The 21,586-nt window shown below is 43.1% G+C and overlaps 1 long non-coding RNA gene across 1 annotated transcript in view; it reads right to left on the bottom strand.

Moving 5' to 3' along the window:
- Nucleotides 1-21,586, bottom strand: part of LOC149803975 (uncharacterized) — a 119,491-nt gene that overhangs the window by 74,010 nt on the left and 23,895 nt on the right. The gene's annotated exons all lie outside the window — the stretch shown is intronic.

The following is a 21,586-nucleotide window of genomic DNA, read 5'->3' as shown; positions in this document are numbered from 1 at the left end:
TACTTTGAAATAGCTACTTGGCTAAATTCAAGCCATGCGATCACCTTACTTTGAAATAGCTACTTGGCTAAATCGAAGCCATACAATCATCTTACTTTGAAATGGCTACTTGGCTAAATTCAAGCCGTGCGATCACCTTACATTGAAATGGCTACTTGGCTAAATTCAAGCCATGAGATCACCTTACATTGTACTTGGCTAAATTCAAGACATGAGATCACCTTACTTTGAAATGGCTACTTGGCTAAATTGAAGCCATGCGATCACCGTATATTGAAATGGCTACTTGGCTAAATTCAAGCCATGCGATCACCTTACTTTGAAATAGCTACTTGGCTAAATTCAAGCCGCCGGATGGACAGTAACGAATATATTTACAAGTTGTAAAGATAAACTTTGGAGTCTCTAAATTTCTTTATTTTGGTTCTTTTCAGCATGTTTGTATTGCTTGATAAAGTTTCTTTTGATCGTTAGAAAATTGCACATGCTGTACTTCACATTTATGGAGTTTATAATTACACAGTCGGTGAAAAATGTCTATTGCATATGCTGTACTTCACATTTATAGAGTTTATAATTACATGCTGTACTTCACATTTATAGAGTTTATAATTACACATTTATAGAGTTTATAATTACACATGCTGTACTTCACATTTATAGAGTTTATAATTACACATTTATAGAGTTTATAATTACACAGTCGGGAAGTTCTTAAGACCTACTTTTTTATTAAGGCTATGGCGAGCAACATGTGTAAGAAGAGAAGCCCCTTTCAGTGCCTTAGACAGCATATAAATGAACATCCTTCCCTGCATCTTATGCTACTGGTTTAGTGATATATGTTTGTCCTAGTGTGCTGAATATCGAATCGGATTTAGTGGTAAATGCCTGACGCAACGGGACACTAGTTCATCACATCTAGCAGGAACAGCGTCGAACTTCTTTGGACTGTGTTATAGGCGGTGTAAAATTCGCGAAATATTATCTATCCATTTTATATCACTGTATAATCATTATGTTATATGTCTACACTGGAATTCCAAATCAGCCAACGAAAATGTAACTTCTGCACGCTTTTCTCTACACCTCTCCCTCTCTCTTTCTTTGTCTCTCTGTTACGTGCACACACACACAACAGACAACTATCACCGATAATAACAACTGAACGAAAGTTGCACATAAATTTGAGATCGTTCAAAGATTGCATTCTACAAAGGCTTCAGAGCAAGACAAGAATACTTCAGATGTTGTTAAAGGACGAACAGGAGCAGTTATCTTCCAAGTCAGAAGAAATGGGTCGTCTGCTAGCGAATATTTCTTTATGACAAGAACAGCAATAAAATTAGCGAAAGAACGAAAAATGTTCAAAGATTTTACTGAAATTGTTGGGAGCTGGAATCGTGTACCGGATTAATTTCTGAAGCGGAAGAGATTTTAACGTATCTTAACTTTGGATCTCGTGTTATCCATGGAAGGGACTGATCTCGTGTTATCCATGGAAGGGACTGGACAGGGGGAAGTCGGGATGAAAGACGCAGAACCGCTGGGCCCGTGATACATTTTAAAGGGCTGCCGGGAATGGTAAATGTACTTTGGAACAATGATAAATATCAAGGTCACAGTGTTGGAGTAAATGACCTATATGTATGTGAATAACATGGGTCTAAATTTCAAACATTGTCAAATTCTCGAATAAATGTTTAAGCTACATTTGATTCATGTGTAGAAAGACAGTTTCTATGATTCCATGTAGTCGGACCATTGACATAATTTTAAAGTATTACTTCTTTCGAAAGGTTCAATATTCCTCAGTGAATGAAATTTGGGATGACGACTGGGTCAGCTAAATAAAAATCCATTAACTTGTATGTGTATGGTACTCATATTTATTTCCAATATTATCATGTTCGTTTTTTATTGGTTTTTTTTGTGCTGCTTTTTTATTTTTTAACTAGCTGAGAGACGCATAACCGTATAAGACGAATTCTGCAGAAATGAAGCCGGGACACCTCGAAACTTACAACTTCTGACCATGAAAATGCAATAGAATTCTTGTTATATTGGCCGTGGAGACATGACTGCATGGATATTAATTGCAAATTGCTTGAAAAATAGGGTCATAACAAGAGCTGGTGGTTGCAGCAATGAAGTTTTTTTTTTTTAAAATATCGACTTGTGATTGCAGTGACGTTTAGACAGAAATGCGAGCGTCACCCATGGAATAAAGTTGGAATTTGAATGCAACCATAAACACCTCAAACCGTTCCAATGTAGTATTTGTTTTCGAGGCATTCCATACATAATACATTCCAATGAGGAGGCCCCGACAGGCCGAGTGGTCTAAAACGCTCTCCGTTACGGATCACGCCATCTCACCTCTGTCTGCGTTGGTTCGAGTCTCGGATTCGGCTAATGTGGGTACGTGGGAAAGCTTGCCAGTAGCTTCTCGTGGGTCGGTGGTTCTTTCCGGGGTTTCCTCGAGTTGTTCCTCCACCATTAATACTGGCCGCCATGTATAGCCTATCTTGTGCTGAAAAATGCCGTTAAACCCTACAACAACAACAATAAATTCCAATGACTGCACAATATAGCGGTATTTATGGCTCTCTCTGCCAGTCGAAAAACAACAACCAAACAAACTTTGGAGTGCCAGATTAATCTCAGGCAAACTTTTCTGCTGTATACTTGTCATATCAATTATACAATATTCACATTCGGCGAATATATGCGACTACATGTATTGTACTCATTTGTTATGTTCAAGGTTATTCGCCCATGGAGGGATGATTCATGGGATCGATGCATTCCCCCCCCCCCCCACAATAATACAAATATGGGTTTTCAGTATACCCAGGAATACGATCGTCTGGTTCTCATCGATCTTTACAGCTGTAAGTAAAGACTGATGTCACCTTCTCTACTTACAAGCATTTAAAATGTCAAAGCAAGTCATCTAATGCAAATACGTGAATTGGATTGAATGTGTATAGAATTTTACTGCCAAAACATTTATTTTTGTTTTACAAATCTGCATATATAGCAGTAGTGAATGGGTTGAGATTAGCGACAATGGGAATTAGCATTAAAAACACCCCTGGATAAGATTAGCGACAATGGAAATTTAACATTAACCACCCTGGGTAAGATTAGCGACAATGGAAATTTAACATGGGCAAAAAACCCTGGGTAAGATTAGCGACAATGGAATTTAACATTGGAGAAAGAAAAAAAAAAGGAAATATCCATTCTAGGGACAAAGGCATTCGAACAATGGAAAAAAAATATCATTCTAGGGACAAAGGCAATTGAACATGGGGAATAGAGTTTGGGTCTGTCTAGGGACAAGGGGAATTGAACATGGGAATAGAGTTTGGGTTTGTCTAGGGACAAGGGGAATTGAACATGTTAGAAAAAAAAACTACTTTAGGGACAAGGGGAATTGAACATGGGATTTTTTTTAAAAAAAATTTTTTTTAAAAAGTGCAGGCAATGGAAAGTCAGTCTCTTTTCGAGAAATAGGAGTGGCCCTGGAAAGGACCTTTGGTTTTATGTTAATATTAACATAGACGGCATCTGTCACATCTTCTTCTTCTTAAACTCCTTCTAACTGCAGGTCCATACACAAGTACCCTCTTGAGGCATCCTTGTCTTTCTATGTAAACTCTTCTCATCCATAGACTAGTATCTGTCCTATCGACAACAGTCCACTTGGATCGGACATACATGGGTACGTCCGTCCTGAACATCATTGTTGACACAAGGGTGGAAGATTGAACGTCGGTCCACATCTTGAGGCTCCGAGAACAGGTGAGTGATTGCGCTGAACTGCGCTTATTTATAGGGAGAGGAAGGATTGAAACGGATTGAGTTCATTGACCAATCCAAACACGCGTGACAAAATTCAGTCAGCCCGCATCCAATCCGAAGAGAGCAGTCTGTGACGTCACGTGGTCTATATAGATTCGCTAGCGCCTGTGTGCAGTCAATCAATGCGAGACAGTGATTCAACATGACGGAAACTCAGAAAACGATTCACTGGGGTGCACCAGCAGTGGAGACCGCCCAAGGGAACCCGGACTTACTTTCAGAAGAGGTACATTGGGATTTTGTGGATTTTCTTACCTCGCAAGAATTTGTTCCGGAACCTTCGTCTCATTCTTCATTACCGCAAGTGGAGAATTTTAGACAGAGACTGAAAGAAGAATTGGAGAAATTTAAGCAACGACAAAAGGAAGCGGAACAAGCTTTTCTCCTACAGCAACAGCAACAGCAACAAGAAGAGGTAAGAAAAAAACAACAACAAGAAGAAGTAGCAGCAAAGAAACAAGAGGGTGAAAATCAAACGGCCACGGTACTGTTGGACATTTTAGCGGAGTTAAGAAGTCTGAAACAAATGTATCAGACTTCTTTATCACGACCGAAGAGAATACGACCTTCCCGAGCTAAACACGCCAACCCTGTGACTAAGCCTATCGTACCACCCTTAGTGATTTCAACCCAATCATCATCATCAGAAGTAGGCCTCGGCCGTGGCAAAAGCTTAAGGCAGTTAAAGTTGATTGCTTAAACTCACCCCTACACCAAAAAAAGGCCCTTTTCAGGGCCACCCACTTCTCTCGAAAAGAGATAGCCTTTCAATTTGCCAATAACTCAAAAATCAACACAAAAAAACATTTTACCCTTATAGTATGTGTCTGTGTATGAGTGCGTGAGTGTAGCTTCTTATTTAAAATCAAAACTCAAAGACACTTACCTTATATAATTAATGTATTCTTTTCTCCATAGTTACAATCCAATTCACAATTCACAACAGAACACTTTATAAAGTTCATACACTTCTTCTGTTTCTTTTTTTACTCTCTCTTTTTCTAATTTCTTCACCGTCACAGTCTTTTCCTCCTCTTCCTCCTCACTTTCTTCCCTTCTTCTTTTCTTCTCCTGTTTCTTTATCTTCACCTGACTGTTTTCTTCCTCTGAAGAATCTCTCTCTTCTTCTGAAGAATCCCTCTTTTCTTCTGACTCCTCTTGTTTCTTTTTTGGGCAATCTGGAGACCAATGTCCTTTTTCTTGACAATAATAACAGGTATCTTGACTTTTGTCTTTTCTAGCCCCTGTTTTTTTTCTTTTTTGACGGTCTGAACACTCTGAAGACCAATGCCCTTTCTTCTGACAGATATAGCAAGTATCTTGACTTTTATCTCGAAAGGAAGGAGAGTAGTCCGTCGGCTGGTCTGAAGAGAATTTTCTAATGACCCCTCGCAAAGCTCTGATGAAACGTTCCATCTGGGTAGTCTCTTCCATCGTTGTGCTCGGTTTGAGAGTGAAATGAATAGTGAAAAGACAAGACACACATTCTTTTATATACGCTGGTTTGCCATGACCATAAATTAGTCTATGGTGTTTAAACTTGAGTCATTTGACGTTTTGCACTCAAGATGAAACCATCCTATTCATTCGAGAAGAAAGAAGAAGAAAGTAAGAGGCAGAAACGTGATCTATCGCCTCGTACCAGAGCTGAAGTCTTGGCACAAATTCATGCCAGTGATTTTGAAGAGGACATGAGTGAACCAGAATCCGAACCCTCTAAACAAAGTTCACCACCCTTAGTCAACCCTGAAAAGTACTATTCCATTCGAGAGACGGAAAAGCGCTCCTCTAGAAAATTTAGAACCACGGCTTACACCTACACAGTGAAGTTTAAAGATTTCAAGTCCGACGTACCATTGGAGAAAGCAGAAGGGTTTATCACCGAGATGTGGGATTCTTTGCTCACCGCACTCAAGCGACAATGTCAACCCAAAGAAGACGATCGCTTGACACTATCCATAGATCACGACAGCTTGAAATCCCCTGTTTGGATCGAGTTTAGCAGACCCGCAGAACTAACCCCTTCCAAAGTCATGGACAAGATTCAACACGTACAACAATCTAATGATCAGTTTGACATCACCGATGGTAAAGCCACACTGAAAATGACCCACGTCTCTCCTCCTCAAGGGACCGGACAACGCAGTAAGGTGTTATTGGTGAACGACCTTCGCAACACCAAAAAGAGTCTCGTCCAAATTCACAATTCTCAAGACCAGATGTGTTTAGCCCGAGTCATCGTTGTGGGACGAACCTATGCCAACAAGAACGACACGGTAGAATGGAAAAGAGCCTGGAAAACTATTCAACGATCCGACCGAGCCAAACAATGAAACGAAGCAGAACTCCTGTTACAACAAGCCGGACTGTCCAAAGACACACCCTGTGGCACTCCTGAGATGCAAAAATTGCAAGATGTCCTAGCTCCATTCTACACCTTGAAAGTGCACCCTCAAGAAATGCGCGCGGACCTCTGTTGTTTCGAGGGAAAGACTTTAAGGACGGAAAATACATTCATGTCTATTATCACGATGACCATTTCGATACCATTACCACTATCACTGGATTCCTGGGATACAGTTATTACTGTGAGAAATGTGACTATGGCTATAACAATCGAGAGCAACACAAACATTGCGAATGGAAATGTTCAGGATGTTTGGCCTCTCCACCCTGTCTGAGCGAAGGACAAGAAAGAGTACATTGTCCTGCTTGTCTGCGCACGTTTGTCAGCCCTGCCTGTTACCAACAACATCTGAAGACGCAAGGTTCACAGCAGAAATGTGCTTGTCAACTGCTCAGATTGTGCCCTACGTGTGGACAAGGCCTACGTACCAACAGTGCCAAGACACACATATGTTCAGGAAAAAAAAATGTCACATTTGACACCACATCGTGGACTTGAAACACGAATGCTACGTGCAAAAATACCAACCCCCACCAGAGAAAGAGGACGGTCACAAGAAGAAAGGCAATTTCATCTTTTTCGATTTCGAATGCATGCAAGAAACTGGCATTCACAGTCCTAATTTCTGCGTGGCTCATCGAGCGTGCGAGAAGTGCATTCAAGAACCTATCTTCAGTCATTGCCCTCACTGCAGCAAGATTCCCGGAGGGCGTGAAGACATCTTTCGAGGACCGAACACGTTAGCCGATTTTGCCCAATGGGTCTTAGACCCCATCGACAAGACGTGGAGCCAAGAGGACATCGAACGTTACGGAGATTGTCATCGTCATGCCACAGTGATGGCTCACAATTTCTCCGGATACGATGGACAGTTTCTTCTCAGATACTGTACGGAACAAGGCACTGAACGTCCTAAAGTCACTTTGAACGGAGCCAAAATCATTTTCATGCAAGTGGGACAAGTGCAGTTTAAAGATTCGATGAGCTATTTGGCCATGCCTTTGAGTCGAATGCCTAAAACGTTTGGAATGACAGAAATGGCTAAAGGGTACTTTCCACACTTTTTCAATACGGAAGCCAATCAACACGCCGTTCTACCCCATTTGCCTGAGGCTCACTATTACGACCCCGACAACATGCGTACCGAACAACGAGAAGCATTCTATGCTTGGTACCAGGCTCACGCCTCCGACCCTTTCGACTTTCAGAAAGAAATGCTAAAGTACTGTCGTTCCGACGTGGACGTTTTACGGCGTTTCTGTGGAAAATTTCGAGAACTGTTCATGGAACACGGAGGGGTCGATCCTTTGAAAGAAGCTTGCACCATTGCCAAAGCGTGTTCCTTAGTGTATCGACAACGATTCATGCCTGAAAACACCGTGGCTGTCATCAGTCCTCAAACGACCCACTATGTCAAACGTCAATACTCGGTCAAAGCCCTACGTTGGTTACATTACTTGTGCGACAAGGAAGACAAATGGATTCAGCATGCCTGCAACGGAGGAGGCGAAAAGACCATCGGAACGTATTCGGTCGATGGCTGGGACTTAGAAAACCCCAAGATCGTGTACGAGTTTAACGGTTGCTTATTTCACGGATGTCCCGTCTGTTACCCTGATCGTAGCACTAAAAATCAGTTTTTACAACGAACCATGGAAGACTTGTACCAGGACACTTGTCAGCGACGCCTAAAGTTAGAACAGCAAGGATACCAAGTGGTGGAAATGTGGGAACACGAGTACGATCACCGTATGAAAACCGATCCCGAGTTTAAACGTGCCGTGGAAAGTTACAAGCTGATGGACCCCCTAAACCCGAGGGATAGTTTGTACGGAGGAAGGACCAATGCCACCTGTTTGCTGTACCAAGCCGACGAAGAGAAAGGAGAAGAAATCAAATACTTGGACGTGTGTTCGCTGTATCCTTACGTGTGCAAATATTGTCGCTTTCCTGCAGGGCACCCACAATTGTTCACGGAACACATCGACCTGAAAAACATTCGACAATACGAAGGCTTGATCAAGTGTAAAGTTTTGCCTCCCACGAACCTATACCATCCCGTCTTACCTCACCATTGCCAAGGCAAACTGATGTTTCCTTTGTGCCGTACTTGTGCCGAAACGTGCAACCAAGACCAGCCTTGTCAGCACACCCACGAAGAACGGGCCTTGACGGGAACCTGGGTCAGCGTAGAATTGTTCAAAGCTCTGGACATGGGATACCAACTGTTAGAATTGTACGAAATTTGCCACTTTCCCAAGACACAACAATACCACAAGGGTGACCCCACGCAGAAAGGCATTTTCGCCGACTACGTGGATGCCTTTTTGACACTGAAGCAAGAAGCCAGCGGCTATCCTTCCTGGTGTCACACTTCCGAAGACGAAAAGACATTCAAAGAGAAATACTATGAACAAGAAGGCATCACTTTAGACCACATCGAGAAAAACGAAGGCAGGCGATCGTTTGCCAAAGTGATGTTAAATTGCTTGTGGGGTAAAATGGCACAACGACCGTGTTTACCCAAGACGGAATATTTGACAGAACCTTCTCGCTACTTTCAGATGATTCACGACAAAACCAAATACATGAAACACGTGGACGTCGTTCGCGAGGATTTGATCTTGGTCAATTACGAAGAAGATCTGGACTTTGTACAAGCCGACGCATTTGGAAATGTCATCATTGCGGCTTACGTGACAGCTCATGCTCGCTTAAAATTGTACGAAGCTTTAGAACTGTTAGGGGAACGTGTCCTGTACTTTGACACGGACAGATGCATTTACATCCATCACCCGAGTCAACATCACCCTGACATCGAAGGAGACCGTTTAGGAGCCTGGACAGACGAACATCCCGACGACAAGATTCTAAGTTTCGTCAGTGGTGGTCCCAAAAATTACGGCTACGAATACCGGGACCCACAAGGAGAAGTGCACACGACGTGTAAAGTGAAAGGATTGACTCTGAATTATCGTACCAGTCGAGTGGTGAACTTTGGGGTATTGAAAGAAGCCTTGCAATCGGGAAAGGATGAACACTTTAAAGTGACCACCTATCAACCCAACAAGATTGTATGTTTACCCACTCACCATATCGTCAGTCGACCCTTGGAAAAAGTCTATCAAATCGTGTACCAGAAGCGAGTGCGACTTTCCAATCATTTCACCTTACCTTATGGACACGTCGGTATTGGTCTGTATTTAAAAAGGAACCCTAGGCAAGATCGATAATTCATTGTGACTACCAAGACCGAGCGAACAAGATGAATACTTTCAGAGAAACACAAAACAAGTTTAGACAGGCACAATTCAAGTGTGGGGCTTCTGAAGTGGAATGCGATTGTGAACCTTGCGACTTTTCAACCTGTTTTAGTGACAGCACCAGAAGAACCCGTCACCCAGGACAGGACTGTCGTGGACAGGCCTGAAAGACCCTTTCGGGAGGACACTTGTGTGACCTTACCCCCTATAGAACTGGTCAGAACTTTACCCAAAACATGTTGTACAGACACTTGTTTTTATTCCACGTTAATGATTTTCATGTGCCTTTTATCGTTGTACTTAAGCCTTTGGCTTTTATGTATTTTTGTCTTTCGTATTCATGTTTAAAACATTCAATAAATGTGTTCTGAAAAAAAGTATATAAACTCTCGTCTTGTTTGTTTTCGTGTCACAAGTGACATTCCTGACACTATGGCTACTTCTGCTGTCTCTGCTCCCTCTTCATCCACTGTCAAAGTCATCGACGAACACTTAGATCGTGCCAGTTGGGAGGCTTTGTATCTTCGCCATCCCTTTAACATGCTCATTGCTGGACCTAGCGATTCAGGCAAAACCGAATTCGTCAAACGTTTGATCGAACATAAACATCATTTGATCGATCGTCCACCTCAACGAATCGTGTGGTGTTACAAAGAGTGGCAATCGGCGTACAGCCTCTTGCGAGAAAGTCAAGGCGATTCCATCGTGTTTGTGGAAGGCATTCCTAAAGAAGACGACGGCATCGTCGCTGACTCCCGTCAAACCCATTTGGTCATTTTTGACGACATGTTAGGAGAAGACGAAGAAGAAATTAAACTGTGGTTCACGCGCAAAGGGCATCATCGTAATGCCAGTGTCGTTTACATCACCCAAAATTTGTTTCAACAAAGTAAAGCCCATCGCACCATCAGTCTCAATGAGCATTACGTGGTCTTGTTTAAAAATCCTCGAGATAAATCGCAAGTGCAAGACTTAGCCAAACAGTTAGGAACGCCTTGGCTGACTCAGGCGTACGACGATGTCACTCAAACTCCACATGCCTATTTACTCGTCGATTTGAAACCTACGACCCCCGATGATTTGCGATTTGTTTCACCACTAGTGCCAAAAAGGATGGCCGGTCCTGTACACGTCTCCGTCCTCGACTTAATTTCACTCCACAAAAAAAGTCTATAAAAACCTCAGACCCTTTTCGTCTGTCTCACACACATTTTGAACATGACGTCCCTTCAGTCGCATCTTCCCGTCAAATTGATTCGTGCCTTGTATGGCATCAGTCGAGAAAAAAATCCACAAATACGAGCTCGTGTCTTAGAAGCTAGTCTCAAAGAAGTCTTACGATGGTTCACGGTGACGGCACGTCAATTACTCCAAGGGATCATTCAGATTCCTCATCAAACCAAACGCTTTTTTGATCGAAATAAAGTTGCTTTGACCCAACTGGCCGATCCCCGCATCGACACTCAAACCAAAAAACAAATCATTTTGAAACCTGGAGGGAGCGGTACTCTAGGAGGGGTCATCATTCGCTCTCTCTTAAGATGGGATCCTAATGCCCCCAAACTTCTCCCCAAGAAAAAAGTCAAACGAAGCTCCAAGAAGAAAAAGACCAGGTCCCCAAGGAGAACTTCTCCAGTGGCGTACCCTCCTCTTACCAGACACCACCCCGGAAAAAGAAAAGAAGCCCCCAGAAAAAGAAACAGAGAAAAAGTCCCCAGAAAAAGAAAAGTCCACAGAAGAAAACTAGTCGCAAAAGAGGCACTTCAGCCAGGACGCAACCTTACACTCGCAAACCACGACCTGCCACGGCGGTGACCGGGTCTTCGGCAGCTTCACGTTCATCCACTTCTCCGTTGATGACACCAAGAACTGAAGAGTACTTGGAGACGTTGATCACACCAAGAACTTCTCTGTTGATGACCCCAAGAACTTCCCTAGTGGCAGGACCCTCCAAGTTAGTGGCAGTGGCTGCTGCTCACAAAGTACCTTCTCCCAAAATCAAAGTCCAAGAGAGATCGGGCATGTTACAATGTTTACTGGATTTGTCCAAGCAAGAACTGGCTCGATTTAGTCCGTTACGTGCCCCTGCACGACGTGTCATGCCTGTCCTGAAGTTGATACGACGTAAAGACAATCAGTGGCGACGCGTTCCAGTATAAAAAAAGGTGTGTGACCAAGTAGGGTATCAGTGTTTTGGTGCTCCTGAGGATGTAACCCTCCAGAAAACATCCCTCTTCTAAACAACCCCAAGGAAAGAAAAGGAAAGGACTGCCTCCTCGTTTAGTCAAACATGGGGACATGTTATCTGTCCTGTCCAAAGCTTCTCCACCTCTACGAAAAAAAACTCATTCAATCAGCCTCCAAAGAGGTCATCGATACCGTGTGCGAATGCTGTTTGAACGTCTTGAAAGGCACGATCCCTTTGTCCAAACACCAGAAACAATGCTTAGGCAAACATCGTCACGTTCGTCGCCAAATGGTTCAAAAGAAAATTCCCATTCGTCAAAAGAAGAAGATGTTGGTCCAACGTGGAGGCATTTTACCTCTCTTGTTAGGTCCCTTACTGAAAGGAGTCTTGGGAACCATGTTGGGAGGACTGGTAGGAGCAAGATAAAAAGGCCCTCAGAAGTCCCAAGATCTCAGAATCGACCCCTGACAACCCCACGGAAGGACGAAAACTAGCTTTAGTACCTTACAAACGATGGATGGAATGCCAGCGTTGGCAAGAACAACGCACCCCGCATTTACCTCCCAATCCCAATTTGAGCGAGATGTCCCAGTTACAACACGAATTGCAGTCCTTGATGGATCACCAAGATTTGTCCGAAACAGAAAAATCGCAAAAGTACGGTCACCTCTTGCAACGACTGCAACTCTTTCACCAGAAAGCTTTAGACGAAACAGCTCTACCCACTCTGAAAGATTTTAAGACCTTGATGAAAAGTCCAGCACCATCATCACTACCACCACCACCACCACCACTACTACCATCCCCAGGGGTCACCAGAGATACTACCCCACGAAGACCTGAGGAAGAAGAGATGCGAGAAGTGTTTCAAACACCGTCAGCAGCTCCCATTTCGAGTAAGATTGCAGCATCCTTGTTGACCCCGTCCCGCACACCCCAACGAGAAGAAATGAAAGCTTGGGTTAAAAAGATGATGTCCACTCCTCCTTCGACAGAAGTGAAAAAGAAGGAAGGGAAACCAGAAGTGAAAAAAGAAAAGAAGACCAAAGCCATTCCATTGCCACCTCCACCACCACTACCTTCGACTTCTACTCCCGTAGCCCATCGGACACGTAAATCGGTTTCTAAACCACCCTTTCGTCCCACCCAAAGTAGCATCACCGAAGAGTGGGTAACTTATTAACACACAAACAAACACAAAAATGGAAAAAGTCTTAGCCAGCATTTACTACGATCCCTCCCATCCTGCAGGTTACGCAGGAGTTCAACAATTGTATCGTGCTGCCAAAACTCGACTGAAAAGTCTCCGTTTACCTCAAGTGCAACGATGGTTGCAAGAACAAGCTACCTACACTTTACACAAACCCATTCGACGCAAGTTTTCCAGAAGTCGCACCCGAGTGGAAGGCATCGATCATCAATGGCAAGCCGATTTAGCCGATGTCTCTCATTTGGCCAGCTACAATCGTGGCTACAAATATTTGTTTTGTGTCATCGACGTCTTTTCCAACTTTGCCTGGGTCGTGCCCTTGACTTCCAAATCGAGCAGCGAGTTAGTGCGAGCCTTGCAACGGGTGTTGAAACAAAGCGGTAGTCACCCTCTTCGATGGCAAACGGACAAAGGTACCGAATTTCTGAACCAAGCTTTCAAAAAGAATTAAAGAAACGTGACATTCATTTTTTTACCACCGAGAATCCCGAAACCAAAGCCAGCATCGTGGAACGTTTTCAACGCACTTTGAAAGAACGCATGTGGAAATATTTTACGCATCACCACACTCTGAAGTACATCGACATCTTACCGCACCTGGTGCAAGCGTACAACCAATCTTACCATCGAAGCATCGGACGTGCCCCGCAAGATGTGACTCCCGACAACGAAGTGTTGGTGTTTGAGCGCCTGTTTGGTACGTCCCCGACGAGGGCTGTCCCCAAGAAAAGTAGAGTGTTGGCCGTAGGAGATTGGGTACGCATTGGCAAAACCAAACGCACTTTCGACAAAGGTTACTTACCTAACTGGACCACCGAATTGTTTAGTGTCACTGGACGAGTGCATGGCCGTCATCCTGCCGTCTATAAATTGGAAGACATGAACGGAGAAGAGCTCAAAGGAACGTTTTACTTACCCGAGTTACAACGTGTCACCAAAAAAGAAGACGACGTGTACGACATCGAAAGCATTCTCGAACGCAGAACCCGTAAAGTGGGCAAACGACATGTCAAAGAAGTCAAAGTACGTTGGAAAGGATATCCACCCAGTTTTGATTCTTGGATCGACGCTTCGCAAGTCATCGACTATAAAAAGAAGTGACTATCATGCCCTTTCACACAGACGCAGTTACGTCGACCACTCCTTCACCTAGTTCTTCTGTGCAAGATTTACAAAAACAACCCTTGTGGGTGTGGTGCGGAGAACGTGTGCCTAAAACGCAAATCGTCTTTTTCTGCCAAATCTTCGTGGTGTATTTTGTCATCGGGGCAGCCATCGCCAATTTGAGTTTGCAACAAGGACACAAACAATTGTGGACCATTTTATTGAGCAGTTGCATCGGTTACATGCTTCCCAATCCCTCCCTGAAATTCTCCTCGAACGGGAACCACGGGAACCTTGTGTCCAGTGCCAGTGTCAGTCACCACTCCAATAACAACCACAACCAGAACCCCATTTTGAGCGGAGACACGCCTCTGACGTCCAGTAACCCCTCGGACAGCCACAGAACTCTGGAATTATGAGTCACCAAAACCAATTTTACTTAAGGTTACCTAGTGACAGTTCCATGGAGGTGTTTCCCAACAACAAGTTGTGCTGTTACACGGCCAAATTACCTCAGGCCATCCCATTAGATCACGAAGCCCATTGGGAAGTGGCTTTAGTAGAAATGATTCACCCGACCCAAGTCCTCAATGTCCTTCCCAATCAAAACTTTTTTGATGTGGAAGTTTATGACGAACAATTGCAACAGTACTTGGATACCCATGGCAAATATGACAAGAAAACCCCTGGCACAAAAAATCATAAGTACACCACCTATCACTTGTTCATTCCTCCAGGCTATTATTTTAGTGGTCAACATTTGGTGAGCACCATAGCCTCCAGGTTTAATGTCGTGTTTCTGAAAGCTTTGGAAAGTGTCAAAAAAAGTGTCACCATGGAATACCACAAAGCAGCTCGTCGGTTCTTGATGAAATTTGACGGGAGTAAAATCGTGTCCATTTTATTTTGTCCTGAATTGTTTGACATGTTGGGCGGAGACATGGATATGAGAATGGCCATGCTCAAGAAAAACGAATTGCCAGTCGTTTACGACAACGAGTCTTTTAGCAAGTTATTTCGTGCCCCGGTAGAACTGAACCAAGGACTGAATTTGATGTTTGTGTACTCCGATGTGGTGGAGTACAACGTGGTGGGACACACCTCCGTACCGTTACTGCGTGTCATTCCTTTCAAAGTGGATTCTGCCACGAGCGAAGACGAGGAAGGTGGAAACACTTATCACGTCCACCGCGAATTTGTACATCCTCACTATTTGCCTGTCAGTAAGTCTTATTTGGACACGGTCAACATTGCTATAAAAGGAGATTTGGGACAAAATATTCCATTCACCAAAGGAAAAGTCACGGTGAAACTCCATTTTCGAAAACGGTTCTCTCACGATTCGTAAGTCATGTATCCAGTGTACCGAGGGGTTGCTCGACAGCGAGGACACGGTTTAGGAGATATGTCGAAATCGGCCTTTCGTTCGGTGGTCCCAGTCTTGAAACCGATGGTGACACGCGGATTGCACGCCTTGAAAGATGCCGCACTGACACTAGGCAAAGAATTTCTCCAAAATGTCATCATCGACAAACAAAACCCTAAAGAAGCGTTCATGAGGGCAGGCAAAAATGTCTTGCTGCAAACGGGTAAAGACCTTTTGGGCCGACGAGAAACACCTATAAATGCCCTGCACGCTACTGAGTCAGGCATTCCTACTTGCCTGACGCCACAGCAAGGACAAGGCAGAAAGAGACGACGAAGAAAACACCCTTTCACCAGACTTCACACGTCTAAAGCTAGAAAGACAAAGAAAAGAAGAACTGTTCGAGACTTAGACGTTTTCGATTATTAAAGTATTGAGACACAGAAAAATGCACCGAGAATCTTGCGCTTGTTCCAAGTCGGAACTGGATTTTTTTCGGGGCATGCCCCCCCCCCCCCCCATGATGACCATGCAAGAATCCCAGTGGGTGGAATTTCACCCCGTCTCCTCTTTGACAGCCTCAGCTCCCATCGAGTTTGAAATCAAAGGACAGCCTGAAGATTACATCGATCTGAATAGCAGTTACTTGTACCTGAAAGTCAAAGTTGTCGATGAGGACAATTCGTCCCTAGATGGCGATGAGGTAATAGCTCCCGTCAACAATTTCATGCATTCCTTGTTCAGTGGAGTGGACTTGTACTTGAATAACAAACTAGTCAGTAGCAGCATGGATACTTACCCTTATCGAGCGTACCTGGAAAATCTCTTGACGTACGGAATAGACGCCAAGAACACTCATCTCAATGCCTGTGTGGTATGGGAAGCTGACGATGCGGGCGAATTTGAAACATTCGAAACTGATACAAAGGATAAAACTAAACCAAAAAATGATGGATTTCTAGAACGAAGAGACAAAATCAAAGACGGACAGAGTTTAGAGCTGATGGATCGTTTGCATTTGGACATGTGGTTGCAAGAGAAATATTTGCTGAACGGGGTGAATGTTCGCCTGAGATTGAATCGTAGTAATGCCGCTTTCCATTTGATAGGTACTAGTGCTTGCAAAACTGTCATCGAGGAAGCCAGGCTCTACGTACGACGCGTGGAAGTGTTACCTAAAGTGGGAAACGACATCAGTCAGACGTTGAGCAGAACGACCGCCAAGTATCCCATACGACGCGTGGAAGTGAAAACCTTCACCATTCCCATGGGGCAACGATCCATGATCGAAGATCATCTGTTCCAAGGACAGTTACCCAAACGTTTGATCGTTGGTATCGTCGAGAATACAGCCTTCAACGGAGCTGCCAATAAAAATCCTTTCTACTTTCAACACTTTGGCGTGTCCAAGATCGAAGTCAGTCGCGATGGCAAAACCTTGTGTACCCGACCTTTCGAACCTTACTTTACCAAGAAGAATTACTTGAGGTCGTACTTGTCCTTGTACGAAGCCACCGGTCAGTTAGGAAGCAACTTCAGTCACGGCATTACGTACGAGGATTATGCAGGAGGCTATGCTTTGTGGGCTTTTGATTTCACTCCAGACCAAGGCAGCGACGAGGGACATTTCCACCCTTTAAAATCTGGTCAGATTCGTGTGGAAATTCAGTTTGCAAACCGAGTCCCTGATGAAACGGTGAACGTCATCCTGTATGCAGAATTCGATAATACGATAGAAATCAACAGTTTGAGAGAAGTCATTCTAGATTATTAGAAACCATGGAAGACTGTTATCCCTCTTTACCTAGTGGAGAAACTTTAGACATGGAATGTGAGGAGACTGTGAAAGAAGAAGTTATCATGATGAAGTCAAGATGGCCAGAACAAGAAGCCCATTTAGTCTCCTGTTTTGCCAAACACTTGGTCGAAAAAAATGACGGAATTGATCAAGAAAAATTGCTATGGATGTCAAAACGATCATCCCAGTCAAATTCAACACGATAAATGCCTGATGCTGAGTCAAGAAGAAAAATTGGACGAGTATTTGGACGAAGCTTGGAGTCTCATCTCGGACGAAGTCGTGTTGCACCAGTGGTATAAAGACTTGTGTGAACATTCTTGTCCACCATTAACCACTCAAGAGATCGATCGTATCGAAGCTCTCCTGAATCAGAGTGAGGAGACGAAGCGAAGAAACGGTTATTTGTCAGACATTTTCAAGCAAAAAGTCAGGATCGAATTAATCACTTATTATTACCTGTGAAGAAGAAAACACACAAATCAATGGATACCTGAGAACTTTATTACCTTTTGAACCACAGTTCGTATACGGCTTCTTGGAATCCTGTCGTCTGTGCTAAAGATGAACTCCCTCATCGCAAACCTCAAGACCATCTAGCTTATGTGATCAACACAGACGACAGTCATCTCCCAGGAACCCACTGGGTAGCCGTCTACTTTCCTCAAGAAGGATGTGTGGAATATTTCGATTCGTACGGATTGCCCCCTTTGGAAGACGATATCATTGACTTTATGAGAAGAAATGCTCAGACCACCCGATTCAATAATGTGAAATTACAAGGCACAGATTCCTTGGTGTGTGGACAGTACTGTGTGTATTTTCTGCATCATCGCAGCCTGGGCTATTCCTTAGAACATTTAGTGACTCATTTTGATCCTCGTTCTTCTTCTAGAAACGATGTGAAAGTAGATCGATAGTTTTGTGACCATTATGCTTATCTTTTGTCTCAAGCTGGAAACGTATGTCAATGGCCTAATGACTTCCATCAGTGGAAATCACAATTTCTTTCTCAACGTTGTCAACCCTGTTTAAAGTAGAGTGTTAATTGAAAAAAAATGTTTGAGATTTGAAAAAAATGTTTGATGTTATATTGTTGGATTATTGTTAAAAAAAATGTTAGAGTTTGTTAGTGTTAAGTGATTTTGAATAAAAAAATGTTGTGTTTTGAAAAAATGCCTTTGTCTTTTGTTTGGCTATAAGAATGTTGATTCATGCTCTTTGACTTCTTACTATCCCTCTCATGACACTCATTGAACGTTGCGGCTCGAAAACCGTGGAGGGATGTTTTCCTTCACGTCCGCGCTTTGACTTTAAGAACCGGGGTAGTTTCCAGTCTAACCATCCATTGTCGACTCATCCTCCTACGAAGATGTGCTCCAAACTAGCTAAGCTAAACGAAGCCTACGTGAATTTGCATAGGGTCAGACACAGTCTGATACCGAAAGCTGAAGAGATAGAGAATGTGAAATGTTAAAAGTCACTGAAGACCTGATAGAAGAGCTCTTCAGAGAAGAAGTGAACAGGGAGAAAGAAGAATGGACAGAGAAGCACAGACTTCAGAGACAGCAGCAACAGCAACAACAGCATCAGCAGCAGCAGCAGCAGCAGCAACCTGAACCTGACAGAGGCTTTGTCGATTGTCGTATCGACACCAAAGAGTTCTTCTTCTCTTTCCGAAGAAGCAGACCTATCGTCAGAAAGTCTATCCTCAGAGGACGTCGCATTCTTAGAAACTAAAAGATTGCCATAGCAAACAAAAAAAACCCCAGCCCTTTTCAGGGCTACCCAATACTCTAGAAAAGAAATAACAATCGATTTGCCAATGTGTGTAGGTAGAGTAGTGTGAATATAAACACTGACTCTTTTTTATAGTGTGAGGGTATGTGTTTGTGTATATAATTGTGTGTTTGTAAGTGCTCACGTACGTTTGTGTGGATAGTAGATTAAGATTACGTTTTCTTGCTGTTAGAGGTGTGGGGAGAGTAGATTTAAGGTTATATTGGATTGCTTTGCGTATGTGAATAGTATATTATTTGTTTAATAAAATTTTTTAGAATAGTGATGGGTAGTATAAAAAGTGAGTGAGTGTTTCTTTTAGGTCCGCGCGTCTGTTAGGTTATGATCTAGGTAAGATCAATTTTATGTTTTAGGGGGATGTTTTCCTTCACGTCCGCGCTTTTAGTATAAATTGAAACTCGTTGGGCAGTCTAGCTACCCTGTTCCTTCGTTGAAAAGACAATGAATACCAGAATTGTGAAACTGCTAGAACTCCAGATGCACCTGGAATATGCCAGGCGCATACTAAATGAGGTGGCCGCGGAGGCCATTGTCGAAGAGGCAAGGATGAAAGAGGAGGAGGAAAGAAGAAAAAAAGAAGAGGAGGAAAAGGAGAGAGGAAATTTCAGAATCCCAGAGACAGAAAATTGGGATTCTGAAGCCACTTATCCCGCCTCTGCACTCCTAAGAAGAAAGGTAAAAGGAGACTGGGGAAGAAGATGTGTGTGTGGTGCCAGGCCTGGAAGGCGCCATCATTAACCAGGTGTCAATGGAGTTCAAAAACAAACAGCCCTTTTCAGGGCTACCCAAACCTTTAGAAAAGAAATAACAATCGATTTGCCAATGTGTGTATGTAGAGTAGTGTGAATATAAACACTGACTCTTTCTTTATAGTGTTTGTGTTTGAGTTTGTAAGCGCTGATGTAGGTTGGTGTGGATAGTAAATTTGGGTTTCATTTTAAAGCTTTGCGTGTGTAAATAGTAGATTAGGGGTTTGTTTATTGATGCTTCACGTATGTGGATAGTAGATCATATGAAATGAAAAAAGTAGGGGATGTTTTCCATCACGTCCGCGCGTTTCAAGTGCTAATCTAGGTAATATCAATTTTGTTCTAGGGGGATGTTTTCCATCACGTCCGCGCTTTTCGTATAAGAACCCACAGTATTCGTCGTTCAAACCATTCTACAGAGAAGATGGCTTCAAACTACCTCGATAAAATGCAAACATTGCAAGACGTCCTGGACAATTTGGGCATGATGGAACAAATGCTAGTGAGGCTAAACGAAGATCATTATTCCTATAGTCCCCATCGAGTGAAGATGGAGATTAACAATTTACGAAAAGTAAAGGACATGATAAGTGATGTGATGAAAGAAATAAAGGAGGAAAAGGATGATGAAGAGGAAAGGATAACGATAAGAGCATGGAATGAAAAAATTGAAAAAGAAGAAGAAAATGAGAAGAGGAAGAAAGAAGAGGAGGAGAAGAAGAAGAAAGAAGAGAAAAAAGGAAGAAAAGAAAGAAAAGAAGAGAAAGAGTGTAGGACAGAAAATAAGAAGTTGGTGGAGAAATAGAAGAAATTAGAAGAAGAAGAAGAAACCCAAAGGCCCTTTTCAGGGCCACTCCTATTTCTCGAAAAGAGACTGACTTTCCATTGCCTACCCTTTTTTTAAATTTTTTTAAAAAAAAATCCCATGTTCAATTCCTCTTGTCCCTAAAGTATTTTTTTTTCTAACATGTTCAATTCCCCTTGTCCCTAGACAAACCCAAACTCTATTCCCATGTTCAATTCCCCTTGTCCCTAGACAGACCCAAACTCTATTCCCCATGTTCAATTGCCTTTGTCCCTAGAATCGATATTTTTTTCCCATTGTTCGAATGCCTTTGTCCCTAGAATGGATATTTCCTTTTTTTTTTCTTTCTCCAATGTTAAATTCCATTGTCGCTAATCTTACCCAGGGTTTTTTGCCCATGTTAAATTTCCATTGTCGCTAATCTTACCCAGGGTGGTTAATGTTAAATTTCCATTGTCGCTAATCTTATCTAGGGGTGTTTTTAATGCTAATTCCCATTGTCGCTAATCTCACCCCATTCACTACTTATAGCGACCCATTCGTACGAGCTACTTTATAATATATACGAAAACGTTACACTATATTCTTTGACGTCAGTCTCGTAATCTACAGTTGGTGAGTTCGATACTCACCCAGGCCAGCCCAAAACCGTCTGACTCTGTTGTTGTAGTTGTTATAGAGTTTAACGCAGTGGCGTCACTAGGGTTGGTGTCACCCAGTGCGGTAACTCATGATGTCACCCCCATGGACCTCCTTCCTGCACAAAAATTCTAAATTTTGTATAGACAGTCATGTACAGTAACTCATGGTGTCACCCACATAGAACACTTCCTGCACAAAAGTCGAAAATTTTATATACAGTCATTTGGGTGTCACCCCCTCTGATGGTGTCACCCGGTGCGGTCCGCACCCCCCGCACCCCCCCCCCCCCCGTGACGCCACTGGTTTAACGCTATTGTTCAGCACAAAATACCCCGGCCGAGTCAAATACAAGGACTTACAAAAATGGTACTAACAGTTCCCTCG

This window comes from Sinohyriopsis cumingii, chromosome 3 (assembly GCF_028554795.1).
Source record: "Sinohyriopsis cumingii isolate HCF-2022 chromosome 3, ASM2855479v2, whole genome shotgun sequence".
Classification (NCBI taxonomy): domain Eukaryota; kingdom Metazoa; phylum Mollusca; class Bivalvia; order Unionida; family Unionidae; genus Sinohyriopsis; species Sinohyriopsis cumingii.
This window is presented reverse-complemented; position numbering and strand designations above follow the sequence as displayed.